This window comes from Schistosoma mansoni, chromosome 6 (genome assembly GCF_000237925.1).
Source record: "Schistosoma mansoni strain Puerto Rico chromosome 6, complete genome".
In the NCBI taxonomy this organism is placed as follows: domain Eukaryota; kingdom Metazoa; phylum Platyhelminthes; class Trematoda; order Strigeidida; family Schistosomatidae; genus Schistosoma; species Schistosoma mansoni.
In genome coordinates this window covers 996,780-1,012,295 of record NC_031500.1, presented here as the reverse complement: position 1 = coordinate 1,012,295, position 15,516 = coordinate 996,780, and the positions used below count along the sequence as shown (strand labels likewise).

Below are 15,516 nucleotides of genomic sequence, written 5' to 3'. Positions count from 1 at the left end.
ACTTCCAATAGAGCATAGGCCGCCTACCAGCATTCTCCAACCCACTTGGTGTAAATTCCCATATTAGTGAATATAGGTGAGAAATATCTTTCTGTAATGTAAACAAGCAGTTTAATTTGTATGAATGATCGTAGTATAAGAAGTAAACAAAGAAACGTAGTCCAGTTCAATTGAATAGGATTAAGAAATGTGTGAAAAACTAATGGACACCAGTTGGAAAGACATTTTTTTGAATTATTTAGATACCTCTGGGTGTCGGTGGTTCAATGGTAGGATACTCGCCTGTCACGATGATTGTCCGGGTTCAGTTCCCGGCCAACATTACAATGTTTTGCTTCTGAATGCCCTGGTACGGCTGAAAGGGAGGAGAGTCAACTCTCATATGACCATGTGCATACAACCACTGACACAGAAGTCCTATTCACTACCTTCTTGTGGTAGGGGTATTGCTTACGAAACTGAGAGGACGTAAAGCGAATAGCCAGAGCTTTAACCAGGTTGGTAGGTATGAAGTTTACATTGAGTATTACAGCATTCAACTATTAAGTTATATTTTACAAGTGATTGATCACTGAGTATCAGTCAAGTTGCAATGTTGCCACTAGCCTAAGTGACTTAGTATCTCATTCACTGTGTTAAAATGCTAGGTAGCTGGAAGTAGTCAACAGCAGACCCCCAACATAGGTTTCGTGCTATTCAGCTATTTGTGCTTAACATTGAATGTCATCATCAAGCAACTACATATGTTACATACATCATTTTACATTAACATTGTTGAATGCTGGCTCAGTTGTCTAGAGGTTAGGTGTTCGCATTTGAGGACGGACGACGTGGGTTTGATTCATACGTGCGGTATCGTGGATACGCACTGCTGAGGAGTCACATACTAGGATGAAACGGCCGTCCGGTGCTGCTAGATTACTAATGGTGGTCTAGATTAGATCAACTCGTGAATTCAACTTTCAAAAACTATGATTAATCTAAGAGAAGTTTGTAAAAAAACGAATAGTGAAATTCAAAACGTAGTCAATTTTAGTCATTAAAAATGTATTTATTTATTTGAATACCGAAACTTTGGTACAAGCAGGAACCAAATATATATGTACCACACTTTGTCATTCGATTTGTATGTAGGCTGGGATACCGCCTGGACGCCCAAACCGAAGCAGGTGGTTTCATTAAGGATCCAATTCTCCAGCTTTTGATCTAAAGGTCTTATCTACAAGACAGTGAAGCGACGTTAGTAAATGCAATCCCATAGAACCCGGTGACCAGCAATTTGTTCATACGCCATTTGTTCCTTCAAGATACTGGAGCCTATGAGCACCATTTATTTAGAATCAAGGTTTTCCAACTCTCCTAGATGGATCTTACATACTCACGAGCCTGGTTAAAGCTCTGGCTATTCGCTTTTCGTTTTTTCAATTTCGTAAGCAACACCCCTACTACAAGAAGCCAGTGAGTAGAACTTCCCTGTCAGTGACTGTATGCGCGTAGTCGTGTGAGAAAATTTCGAGAGAGAGAAAGAGAGTAGACTGTCCTCAATATCAGTCGTATCAGAGCATTTGAGGGCTTAAAAATGGTGACATTGAAATAAACCATTGTTTTCAACTGGTTCACCATAGATCTGTTTCGAACTGAATTGATACATTATGTAATGAAATGACAAAGTACAAATGGATCGAACATCAATTCCATAGTTCAGTAATGTAAAAAAATGTTTACAATGTCATAATAACAGTTTCATTTGTCTGAAAGTAGTAGATAAACAAAATTTCATTCTTAAAGTTTAAGTTAGTTTATATCATAGACAATCATTAGAAAACGGTTTCATCATGGTACGAAACTCTACCACATAGTATCCAAACATAACTAAGGGTTATAAGCAAAAATGGATAGTGACTAGCAGTGGAATCCAGTTTGACGAGCGTTTCGTCCTATTTGGGACTCGTCAGTTGGATGTACCTGCATCTTAGAGTTGATGTTCACTCTGAGACTCAAACCCAGTAACTTTCGCTTCAAACGCCATTGTGTTATCCACTCACGCATGAACACGTGCGGGATGGTGGGTGCGCACTTTTGAGGAGTCCTATACTTGGACGAAACGGCTGTTCAGTGCTTTCAAGTTTTCCATGGTGGTCTAGCTTTAATCCACTCATGAATTCAACTATTAAATCATCTTATGTTTCAAGAAATAACCTTTTAGGTGATTATTCTCTTTTACCATAAACGTCAAATTCACTTATGATATATGAGATAATGAAGGAGATTTGTAACTCAAGTGGATGATTTTGATGAAGTTTTGTTCTTTGAACTGGAATAAAACTTATGATAATATAATATAGTTTCATTTGATAAAAAAGCTGATGAAATATACTGTCGAATGAGGGTTTTCAGTGGAAATATATTTTAGAAACACAAGTTTTTCCTTTTAGAGTTAGAGTCAAAGTTAATTCATCAATGATGGAGATAGAAATCTTTGCACCTTGAAACTTTCATTATTATGAACCAGATGGTACCAGATAAAAATGACTTTAAGACTAATTGCTACTGGTTGCCTTACAGATAGTACACACGTAGTGATAAAGCTTGTGTACTTAATACCCTTTATTTCATTGTATCTTAACAGTTATGAGCCCCCAAATGCACTGGTACGGTCGAGAGTGGGGAGAGTCCGCTCTCCCTCTCGAAATGCTCTCACATGGATACGCGTATATAGCCTCTGACAGGGAACTCCTACTCACTGACTTCTCGCAACACGGGTGTTGTTTACGAAATTGAGAGGATGAAAAGCGAATATCTCGCGCTTTACCGGGCTGGTGGACACCAGAAATCCATCTAGGGGAGTTGGAAAACCACAATTCCAAACCAATGGTGCACATGGGCTGGCTCCAGTATCCTGAGGGAACAAATGGCGTATAAATCAATCGTTTGTGACTGGCTACCATGAGACTGCATCTCTTCACGATGCTTTACTGTCTTGTGGATCAGACCTTTAGGTCAAAGGTTCCGGGTGTTGCCCCATAAGAAAACCACCTGCTTCAGTTTGGGCACCTGGGCAGTATAACAGCCCTCACACAAATCAAATGAGATTTGTGTGGCGCATATTTATCTGGTGCCCGTTTGTACCAATATTTATGTGTTTAAATAAAAATAAAATAACAGTTATGAAATATGATTTTTAAAAGTAGAAGAAGATAAAGGTGAATGGTAAGTATTTGATTCTAGATATCTTTCGAATCATTACTTAATTATCATTTAATCTCATTAAGTAAGCAATACTAATGTTAATCATATGGTACTAAATGAAGCTAGTGAATCAACTGATGATGTTTAGAGCTTACAAATACCGATTCGAATGGTTAAATGGTGTTTTACACATGATTGACAAGCGTCTAACTAAACTCGCTATCATGTAAATCATAAACAAATGTGGGTCATTAAGATGTAGACATAGAATCAATTGATAAAGTCATTGGTTATTGTCTTGAATCATGTTGCAAGATACAAACGTTTTGATTGTAGTTCGTGAGATAATCGCAATCGTTGACTAGAGATGTTAAGTCCACAACTCAAGATACGTTTAGAACTGGGAAAACCTATTAAAATTTCTCTGCGAAACTATAATTCAAGGATGAACCAATCAGAAGCGTTTGAGGGATTTCAAGATCATGGTGCCAATTTCAGTACCTGATGCTCATGTACAATCGGTTCACAAAGGATTTTAGAGAAGACTTGACAATTAAGCGGCTACAATAAATGGGACTACTAAGAAGTTCCTTTATTTGTAACTGCGGTAATCAAATGTCTTGTAGACCTTGTGTAGACTACTATGATGTTGTCCTTCGATGTAATATAAGTTGAAGGAAGAAGTCTGCTAGAATAGGAATCTTTTTCTCTCGATCCAGACTGAGACATATTATAATAATTGCCGCAAACTGTATAATAAAAGTATCAGTAAAATTGGCTGCAATAATCGCAGATGTTACTAAAGCTTCGGCTGTTAAGTGGTATGAGTATTGTAGGGACATATCCATAATAAAAATGATAAACTTATACAACCGGAGTACACACAAACAATACTGAAGCTATGTAGTTGAGGCTGAGGGAGTTTTCGCGACCTTATCATGGCTCCAGAAACTGACTATTATGAAGCTATATGGATGAGTTCCTCTACCTTATGCATTACGACTTTAGAATCTTTGAACCTATTTCTAAACTTGACAAGTTTCTGGACCATATAAAAGGAGTGTATCCACTTTAATTCTTCGGTTTTGTATAATATATTTCTATTCTACACTGTCTTCTGATTGGTTTATTGTCTCAAGGTCACTTAAGATTTGTTCAAAGGTCGTTCATAAATGATAGTCTCGCCGATAGTTTTATATTCGAATAGGAACAATTTATTGATTTATTTGTATTATTATGATCACTATCATGTCTGTATAGGAGTGTATGCTTGATCATATGTGACATCTTATGCACGTATCTCTCTCCCTAGTTTAAATGTTAGTTGTTCAATGTCATTCTCTTTCCAATATATATATGTATGTGCTTGAATCTCATTAACTGCTTCTCTTCGCTTCGATTGGATTCGATTCGATTTGACGCTGAATCCGCCTCTGTATTCGCTTGCTCGTACAAATTAGCCTTTCTGCTAAAAATCGCTTGTTATGACTGTAACTTTGTTATCTACACTATCCAATAACAAACTTTGATTGGTGCTTCGTGTTGCCTTCTGAATTTATACACCGTGGGATTTATTGAATAACGGTTATCAGGGTGATTGAGGATACTACCCCTAACTCAGGGTCTGGAAAGTCGGAAGAATAAAAATTTCGCAAATGTGATAAAAATGATTTTGGTGGTCTTAGATTAGTATTCCGACACCAGATAATAGGTTTTAAGCGTTCTTTATGCCCTAACACTTCAGGTTGGACTATTTTGCTTACTACCCTACATATATGTTGTATGCGGTATAAGCCATGTAGAGCGGAAAGCCTTATGTAAGACTGGAGGTTCGCCATTGAAATTGTGGATGGTTCGTCATTACTTTGTCAAGCTTTGCTGACTGTTCATGTGAAAAGTTGGTTTGCTAGTTAACCGATTTCATTCATACTGATGGTTGTTTTTCAGTGTTCGCAACGGCCAATGCCATTGGGGCACTGTAAGGCATGTCTCCATTGTTAACAGTAATGAATTTGACTGTCGTGTAAGCGGAATGGGTCAACTTTGGCCTGTACATGCTGTGCATAATTGATTTACGCGACCACTGATCTAGATAATTATACATGTCATGTGAATGTGTATCTGAATGGTGAGAATGGTCCACCACGGTGCTTGGAACCTGTGTGGCTTCGCCACAGGATTGAGCTGTACTGTTCAGATTGTAGCGTTGAAGCACATATAGTGTCTGGTTCTCTTGTGGGGCTGGATTGAGCTATACTGCTCGGGTTAAGCCAGAGGGCGGTATCTGGCTCTCCTGTTTAAACGTGATTGAGCTGTACTGTTTGGGTTGTCACGTGAAAGTCTGGATGGTGTCTGGTTCTCTTGAAAACCAATGCAAAATTACCTTGGCCCACAAAGGTATATTATATAATAATAAATATCAGGGTGATTGATAAACGAAGCTTAAGGAATTATCTTAAAACCAAGCCACCACAAGTTCCAAGTACAAATGTGAAATTTATCTGAACATTATGTACAGATTAGGAATTCAGTTTTCGAACATGGAATTGTAAATTGTCTATCGCCAATGACCTCACCAAAAGTACTTTCAAAGGGAAGAGGGGATCCGACACTTTGAGATTAACACATCATCAAGGTGTAATATATAACCAAGAATAAAAAGTAAATATGAAACACAATTCCAAGTGGAAGAATAGGTTAAAACATTGAAATAGATAAATAAACAATTAGGATTACGAACCTGAAATATCACCTTGAACAATTTGTCGACGGAAAAAATGTTTTAATATAAATCAAACTACTAGCATTTTTAGTAAGTAGTATAAAATGCAAGAAACAATTAACAATGAAAGAGTTAAAATAGATTCGATAATTATATTTCAACTGAAGGAATTTTTTCTTTTTAACAATGCTATTTCCTAATGAGAATATATATGAAAGTGATTTTCTTTCTGAGTTTACTTGAATTTGGATAGAACTAGAAAGGAAGGCTCAGGATAGAGTGGGTTGAAGAATGCTGGTCGGTGGCCTATACTCCACTTGGAGTAACAGGCGTAAGTAAGTAAGTAAGTAAGAACCTTATATTGCGTGTTATAACAGTACAACTTTGATAGACTCTAATAAGATAAAAGATATTATGGTAATCATTTCTTGAGTTCGTACCTAAAGTGATATTTTTACTGACTATAGAATATGAAACCTTTCACTCTGAAATGTATGACATATCAAGATTTCAGCCCTAGAGTTGTTTAATTAATGACACTGTATTCTCTATAGTCGAAAAGCCAATTCAATTTTCGATGGTCAATATTCTTATAGGGTTATTTTCTACTGCCATATATACAAGCACTACACTTGTATATGGAATATACAAGTGAGGTCAACTGGAGATCATGTTTTAAATTCACATGTATTCTTTCGTAAAACTCAATACTCTAAAATAAACCAACGTTGGTGAAAACTTGCCTACCTTATCCTGTATATTAACACCGTAAATTGAGTGTTTGATGTCAGGTTCATTCTACATTGGTTTTCTATTTACTAAAGAATAGGGTAAATGGAGAATGTAAACTAAACTGACGATCTTGAGAGACTACACAAAGAACTTTGACTATGCCATGAATAACATCAAGTATGCTCAACGAGTAACGAAAGTTTCCGAATCAGGAGGAAAAGTTTGATGTAATTTATTCTTAACCCAATATTATGTTCACTACATGGTTGTATAGCAGACATGATTTTTCAATTTTAGGCACTTTAAGAATTAAGTATTGAGAATTTTCACTCAGCCCTAAATAACCTACTACTGGCGCGAGACTGGTAAGTCCTGGGTTCGAATCTCGTGAGGCGAGATCGTGGATGCACATTGCTGAGGAGTCCCACAATAGGACGAAACGGCCGTCCAGTGCTTCCAGGTTTTCCTTGATGGTCTAGCTTCAATTGACTCATGCTTTCAACTATGAAAATACTGAAATCTCCACACAAACCCCTTCTGATTATAACTTACTAGTTATTGCATTTTGGATTTGGCTCAAACTTCCAGGCTAGTTACTATCTTGAATGTGATTGGCTCAATGGTACGGATTAGTCTTACTGGAGTGTTATTTCAACCTTTAGCCTATTTCGCTATGTATCTTGATCCAGAGTGTTTTCCAGTTAAACTACAATTGATCAAAATCGTTTTGCAAACTTATCTTCTACATTAATGAAAATGAGAAAAATTATTTATAGACGATTATACTACTCATTTACCCATAAACGGTACGATTTATCAATAATATATATAGTAAATTCTTTGTTCTTTCTCTCTTTTTTTCTTCTTATGCCTCAATAACTACTAGAAATCCGCTAATTTGAATACAACAATGATTGATAGTCCATCTAAGATATCCTAAAACCGTTCTTCACTTTACTAGACCGAAAAGTCAAAAAAAATTAGACAAAAGTACTAAACTGTTCTACTCTATATTATTAGTCAGGCATTCAAAACTTATATATGATTATCATATAGATTATAACGCTCAACACATAAATCATTCATCTCAATATTGTATTTAAACTAGAACAGTTAGGCTATAAAACTGAATAACAGACTTACTAATTACACTTAATGGTAATTTATGGATGGGGGAAAAAGGGTTCTTACCGCAATGAATAAATCAAATGAATGTTAAGAATTAAGATAATCTAAAGGATAATGTAAATTAATTATTTAATAAATAAACAAAAAGAATGATTTACCCCCCCCACTTTTGACTCATTTGATTCTTCGTATTGTTGTTTAGGATTGTCATTGATCGGTCTCTCTCTCTGTCGTATTGACATATGTACATACGGTGTGACTATCAGTTATTCAGTAGCTAAGTGAACAACGTTATGGTATTTGAAGTGAACAGTATTGAGTTGAAGTTTCAGAGTGAAGATCAACTCTGAGATGTAGGTACACTGAGCTGACGAGTTCCATATAGAATTGATCACTGGGTGATGATCAATGTCATGTATGTCAGGTTCAGGGTTTAGTGTCGACTAACTCCAACCACCATCTGAATGAAGAGTTCTTTACAACGTCACTCACTGCACTCCTTACACTTGTCACTCAACAATATTAATCATTTTAGGAATGGCACAACCAGCTACTATTGCTTTGTGGTGGATATTTCGTGCAGTGATTACAATTTCAATAACAATAAGCTCTAGCAATCACGTTACTACTGGTTTAAAACCAAGTTCAAACTTGGTCACATCTACAGATAATCAATTACTCAACATTCCATACCTTAGTATATTTGGATGAAAAAAGGCTGTGCTCTTGAATTCACTTAGTATTGTTTGTTTGAATCTTCCCATTGATGTTAAGGACTGCAACTGGTCAGTCTCTAATTGGTATATGTGCATACTGTGCGTATTGCCTCGATATAGCCTTAATTCACAAGCATTGTAAGCAAAGATGGATAGTGGCTAGCAGTGGAATCCAGTTTGACGTGCGTTTCGTCCTATTCGGGGCTCGTCAGCTGGAAGATTCAAACAAACAATACTAATTGAATTTAAACTTCACCCCATTCACAAGCAAGTGTCTATCAGGACTCAGTAGGTGAGTGGGTAACGCGATGGCGTTTGAAGCGAAAGGTACTGGGTTTGAGTCCCAGAGTGAACATCAACTCTGAGATATAGGTACATCCAGTTGACGAGTCCCAAATAGGACGAAACGTGCGTCATGGATTTCACTGCTCGCCACTATTCATCTTTGCTTATATCAGCTGTTGTTTTTTTTATTTTGTTTCAAATGCATATATCATTTGGTTACAACTATGTTCATAGTATCTGTCTATCACTTCCGTTAGCCTAGATATTGCCATAAAAATATCTCAATAGTCATTGTTTTTCTATAAAAAAAAGAAAGTGTTTACTGAAAAAAATTATTAGAGAGGGGTTTTGTGAATGTTATAGTAATGAAATAGTTGAATTGATAAGTCACTTGAAGCTATACCATCATGGAATACTTGGAAAATCTGGAGGTTAAGCGTTTACACTCAAGACTGGGTTCGAATCTCTCGAGGTGGGATCATGGATGTGCAAGCCCTCACATTAAATCCTCAAGGCCGAAGGAGAAGAGGAAGAAAAAAGAACACATTAAGCTGAGAAATGGAGACAGATATGAGAAGAATGAACAAAAATTGGATAGAACTAGAAAGGAAGGCCCAGAACAGAGTGGGTTGAAGAATGCTGGTCGGCTACCTATCCTCCTTTGGAAGTATTAGGCGTAAGTAAGTGACAATTTGAAACATGAAAATGAGATTAGTTGAATAAGTGAAATATTAAAGAAAACGTTTTTTTGGAACATTTATATCTTTTGTTTTATTGTATGCGGATGTGCGCGCAAATTCAAAATATGACGTAACAATTTAGAAATAAACAACAATCCCAATCCAATGATACCTGACTTATTTTTGGGATAAAATGTTAAAGGACTGTTATAACTTATGGTCTTGTGCCCTTATCAATATATGACGTAATGATACCGTTAATTAGAGAGAATACTGACTTATCGATCGGACCAATGATACACGTAACCCGTAAGAGCAGTCTACAGTCTCTATCAATTCTTATTCCCGTCTAACCATTCCTGTTAGGTCTAGAACACCAATCTCAACCTCTGCAATATGAATCGTATATTTCAAACATACTGGATTCGTATACGAACTAAACAGACCACATCACACCATAAAATAGGAAACCACATTTGTACAAGATTCAGTCAAATGTGGCTGTGAATGTGGGGAACAGTAATTAATGGACTGGGGATAATTCAAGAATGGTAAATCGTATAGTAATAGTCTATAGATCAAAATGAAGCTTATAATAAGGGGGATATGAATATGAATATTTGAATTACTTAACAATTATACAATAGGGAATATACATATCATATTGATCCATAAATAGTTCTCAAAAGTTACCATTCATTATTTTTGTCGGGATATAACAGGATAGATTTTGTTTGAAATATATATTTTAAGATAAATAAATAGTGTTAACAATTGTATGACTATAGTGTGTGCTACTGATATCGACGGATATAAGTAGTATATATTATCAATTGAAGGTGAAATATGTTGTGGCAGAAGGATAAGAAGATTGATGAGAAGAGAATGAGAACTAAGAATTATTGGTGTGGAAACGAAAGAACAATGAAGTTCGGGACGATTGACTGACATTTTGCAAATGAACTTCTTACTGTATAAATTCACTTGCTGAATGGGTAACGCGATGGCGTTTGGAGCGAAAGGTGCTGGGTTCGAGTCCCACAGTGAACATCAGCTCCGAGATACAGGTACATCCAACTGACGAGTCCCGAATAGGACGAGAGGGATGTCCTGGATTCCACTGCTAGCCACTATCCATCTTTGCTTATAGCTACTATTCTATCTATCTATCTATCTATATATCATCCATCTTTTCGCTCAGTGACCTTTCCAAGGTCAATGCTCCTTCTTCTTACTAACCAGTGATCAAGCATTCTCTTAATATTCCATTGAACTTAATAGTAACAAAGATTTTCTTTGAATAAAGTAAGGGAGTATAAAGAAAGAAACTTAATTAATTGAACTCAAAATCATTTAATGTCTTCACATTACTAAAAACAGAATAGATGAATTAAGAGTGCATTGAGCGAACAAGTGAGAATAAATGGTATATTCATTAAGCTTGTTTGTTTATTTGTATGTATTTATACTCACTAGTGACTGGCTTCAAGATAGATTTCCTGGAGTTCTGGTTAGAAGCCACGATCAGTGGAGTCCAATCCATGTCGGTTAGAGACAGGTATCTACACCAGACAATGAATGAATGGTTGTGCAACCATTCATGGATCGATAGAAGTTAGACATTAACGCCGTTGAATTCTGTCTCAGTGGTTTAGAGGTTAGGTGTTCGCGCGTGAAACTGGAGGTCGTGGATGCGTACTGCTGAGGAGTCCTGTACTAGGATAAAACAGCTGTTCAGTTCTCTCAAGTTTTCCATAGTGATCTAACTTACATCAACTTATGAATTCAACTATTAAAATCAACAATCCTTTGAATGAAAAAGCGAGAATAAATGATATATTCATCGAGTTTGTTTGTTTATTTGTTTGTATGTATGTGTATATGTGAGAGGGAGGGAGAAGATGAGAGTGAATTAGCTCCATTTACATGATCTGAGATCAGTTTTCATTGATCTTTTTTTCTCTTATATCAATAATCCATTTCTTAATCAGAAGGGGTTTTGTGGAGATTTCAGTATTTTTTTATAGTTGAAATCATTAGTCAATTGAAACTAGACCACCGTCGAAAACCTGGAAGCATTAGACGGCTGTTTCGTCCCACTGTGGAACTCCTCAGTAGAGCGCACCCACGATTCCGCCTCGAGAGATTCAAACCCAGGACCAATCACTCTCACACTCGAGACGGGATCGCGTGGCAGGTTGAGGAGTCTCACAATAAGATGAAACAAAAATCAGGTGCTTCCAGGTTTTCCATGTTGGTCTAGCTTCAATTGACTCATGATTTCAACTATAAAAGTAAGATTAGTTTATGATGTGAACTATGTAAGCTGAACAATCTTTACAAATTCCCTATACAAGATGTGAAAAATAAATGGGGATATAAGTGGAAAACCATGGTACAGGGATTTATATTACATATATTTTCATAGTTGAAATCATGAGTCAGTTGAAGCTAAACCACCATGAAAAACCTGGAAGCACTGGACGTCTGTTTCGTCCTATTGTGGAACTCCTCAGCAGTGCGCATCCACGATCCCGACTCGCGAGATTCGAACACAGGACCTATCAGTCTCGCGCGTGAGCGCTTAAACTCTAGACCACTGATCCGGCATCCAATGGTGTTAATATCTAACTTCAACCAATCCACGAAATTGAGCAACCAATCACCAATGTCTTCAGTGAGTTACTATCTCCCAACAGACCTAGTTGAGCTCCACTGGTCACTGCTTCTCACTAGAACTCCAGGAAATACATGATTTTATAATTCCTTATTCACATATTGTACAACAATATACTTGGATACTTCCTCCTCTCCACCACCACCACCACCACCTCCCGAGAATAAAAAAAGAACACTTTCATTCGTTTTACAATGAAAACTGTGTTGTTTGTCATTTAATCAAATGGAAATTATTATTTCATATAAATCATGTCATATGAATGAATATAAGTAACCATCTCTTAATGACTATGTGTATGTTGTGTGTACGAACACACACACCCGCACACACACACACACGCATACATACACTGTATGATAATCGTACACAGTACACTGATTAAAATACAATTTCCCTTAGAAACATAATAACATTTATCCATCCATCCATTCATCCGTGTATCCATCTTTATATTCAATGTATTCATTACTATTTAAGTGTGATTTCCGTCCATGGATTCGTACATTTTCACTTATTATTAATCATTTGTCAAATGAAATGAACATGCATACATTGTAACATTTCCGTTTCCCTTTTTTGTTGTTGTTGGGAGGGGGGTGGGGTCGGGTTTCATAATTATTATAAATAATAATCTTACACTTATGGGTCTAATTAAAAGTAACGTTCTATTTAAATTCCCTCTTTCTTTTTTTCTTTCTCCTATTTTTTTTGTTTTTTTTTCAAATCATTTAATGTAACAAAATGTATTGGATATGTAAATAAGTAATATGTGAAGTAATAAATTTAAATTTAAAAGAAATCGATAAATTTCTAATTAAGCGCATTATAAGAAGTAAAGATGGATAGTGGCTATCAGTGGAAACTAGGACGTGGGTTTCGTCCTATTTGGGACTCGTCAACTGAATGTACCTATATCTCAGAGTTGATGTTCACTCTGGGACTCAAACCCAGTAACTTTCGCTTCAAACGCCATCGCATTATCCACTCGGCCACTGAGTCCTGATAGTCACTTGCTTGTGCAATGGAGTGAAGTTTAAATTAACTTGGTATTGTTTGGTTGAATCTTCACATTGATGTTAAGGGTTGCAAATGATCAGTCTCTTATTGGCATATGTGGATCCTGTGAGGAGTGCCTCGATACTGCTTTAATTCACTAGCATTACAAGCAAAGATGGATGGTGGCTAGCAGTGGAATCCAGGACGTGCGTCTTGTCCTATTTGGGACTCGTCGACTGGATGATCCTATATCCCAGAGTTGATATTCACTCTGGGACTCGAACCCAATACCACTCGCCATTACGTTATCCACTTAGCTACTGAGCCCTGATAGCCAACTACTTGTGCAATGGGATCCGAAATAAGACGAAACGAGCATCCTGGATTCCACTGTTAGCCAACATCCATCTTTTTAAATGTATTTTTGGATTATAATATGTGATCGTGAACAAAAGTATCATGATTTGTACATCATGTAGTTCACTCATTATAAATAACTGATTTATATTTAAGCCACTAAGAAATCTGATTATATACAAGATTTTAACAAACATTAATTAACAAACAACCATACATCCCTTCAAAATACTCTGACATTATTTTTCTCATTTAGATTTTTCTAGAATGAAATTATTTATATAACACACGCGGGACTCGAATCCAGGACTTTCGATCTCGCACACGAACGCTTAATCTCTAAACCACTGAGCCAGAATTCAACGGTGATAATGTCTGACTTCAACTAGCCCGCGATACTGAGCCGCCGTTCGCGCATGACACTCAAAGTCTTGGATTCGAGTCACGCGTGTGGCACCATGGATGTGCACTACTGACGAGTCCCATACTAGGATGTCCAGCGCTTCCAGGTATTCTAATCGAAATCTGTTTAACACTAATAACCTTGAGCCAACGGCTGAATTCTCATCAGCCCACGATTCTCTAACTTCTCTCTGCTGTGCCTTTGATTCTAGAAATCACTAACCAGCCTTTACTATATATGTATTTTAGGCATATGTAGTTTATATTACAAACAGACTTTTTATTTATTTATTTATTTATTTAAACACATAAATATTGGTACAAAAAAGCACCAGATATATATGCGCTACACAAATCTCATTTGATTTGTGTGATGGCTATGATACTGCTCAGGTGCACAAACTGAAGCAGGTGGTTTTCTTAAGGGACCACACCCGGAGCCTTTGACCTAAAGATCTGACTCACAAAGCAGTGGAGCATCGTGAGAAGATGCAGTCCTATGGTAGCCGGTGACCAACGATTGATTCGTACGCCATTTGTTCCATCAGGATCCTGGAGCCCATGTGCACCATTGGTTTGGAATGAGGGTTTTCCAACTACCCTAGGTGCACTTTCTGTGTCCACCAACCCGGTTAAAGCGCCTGACATTCGCTTTTCGTCCTCTCAATTTCGTAAACAACAGTAATGCGACGAGAAGGCAGTGAGTAGGACTTTCCTTGCAGAGGCTATATACGCGTGGCCTTGTGAGAGCATTTGGAGAGAGAGAGCGGACTCTTCCCACTCTCAACCGTACCAGGGCATTCGGGGGCATACAAACAGATTAGACGTTAATGAGTCAGTTCATGTGTATCAGTATCCTCATTATCTAATAATTCAATAAAAGTGACTGCATCTTTTCTCACTCCTGAAGCTCTTAATTGGTTGATTCTTTATAGATACTTTCTGGATTCAATTGTTGGAAAGTGGTTTGTTTTAATAGTCGATTCACTCTTTCAGATTATGTTATCAATGGTGTCATCAATTTAAAATTACATAGAATGTCTATCCAGAAATCACTGGGTAGAATACAGTCAATGATGATCTAACTTAATAAAGATTGAACATTCAACTCTCTGAATGTATATTCAACTATAACTAACTCCATCTTCTCAAGAAATTATGACTCATAATCTTGTTTACGATGAAATCTAAGCATGGAACTCTCTCTATTGAAAACCTTCAACTAATTAACATCAAAACATGTGCACTGTTATGTTGAGTTAGATTGTTTTGAAGATCATAGAATTAGACTAGCACTGGAACTGAACAGTATAATATTGGTTACTATCTTGTATGTAAATGTCTCAATTCTGAAGATCACTTAAAATCAGAAAACTTGTTTGTAACATTTATGACTATGATATAAGTACAATTCTCAAGAATAGATTTTCAAGATAAGATGGTGGTTGGAGGTGGTCAACAGAAAACCAGGGTTTCGTGCTACTTGGCACTCGTCAGCAAGGTGTACCTGTAATCTTGAGTGAACCGGTACTCCCTGATTGATTCGATCCCGTATCACTCAGCTTCACATTCAGAGACGTTACCACTGAGCTATTCAGGCCGTGACCGACTTCCTGTAGGACTGAGATG

General features: G+C 36.9%; 3 non-coding genes across 3 annotated transcripts; all 3 read left to right on the top strand.

Annotated features, from left to right (window-relative positions):
* The first annotated feature begins 252 nt into the window (after positions 1-252).
* Positions 253-322, top strand: Smp_tRNA_02063_Pseudo_GTC.1.1. The gene has a single exon. It is a non-coding gene (tRNA).
* An 8,450-nt stretch (positions 323-8,772) lies between these two features.
* Smp_tRNA_02204_Gln_TTG.1.1 lies at positions 8,773-8,839 on the top strand. The gene has a single exon. It is a non-coding gene (tRNA).
* Positions 8,840-10,430: 1,591 nt separating this feature from the next.
* On the top strand, positions 10,431-10,501 carry Smp_tRNA_02322_Pseudo_TTG.1.1. Its single transcript has one exon. It is a non-coding gene (tRNA).
* The last annotated feature ends 5,015 nt before the right edge of the window (positions 10,502-15,516 follow it).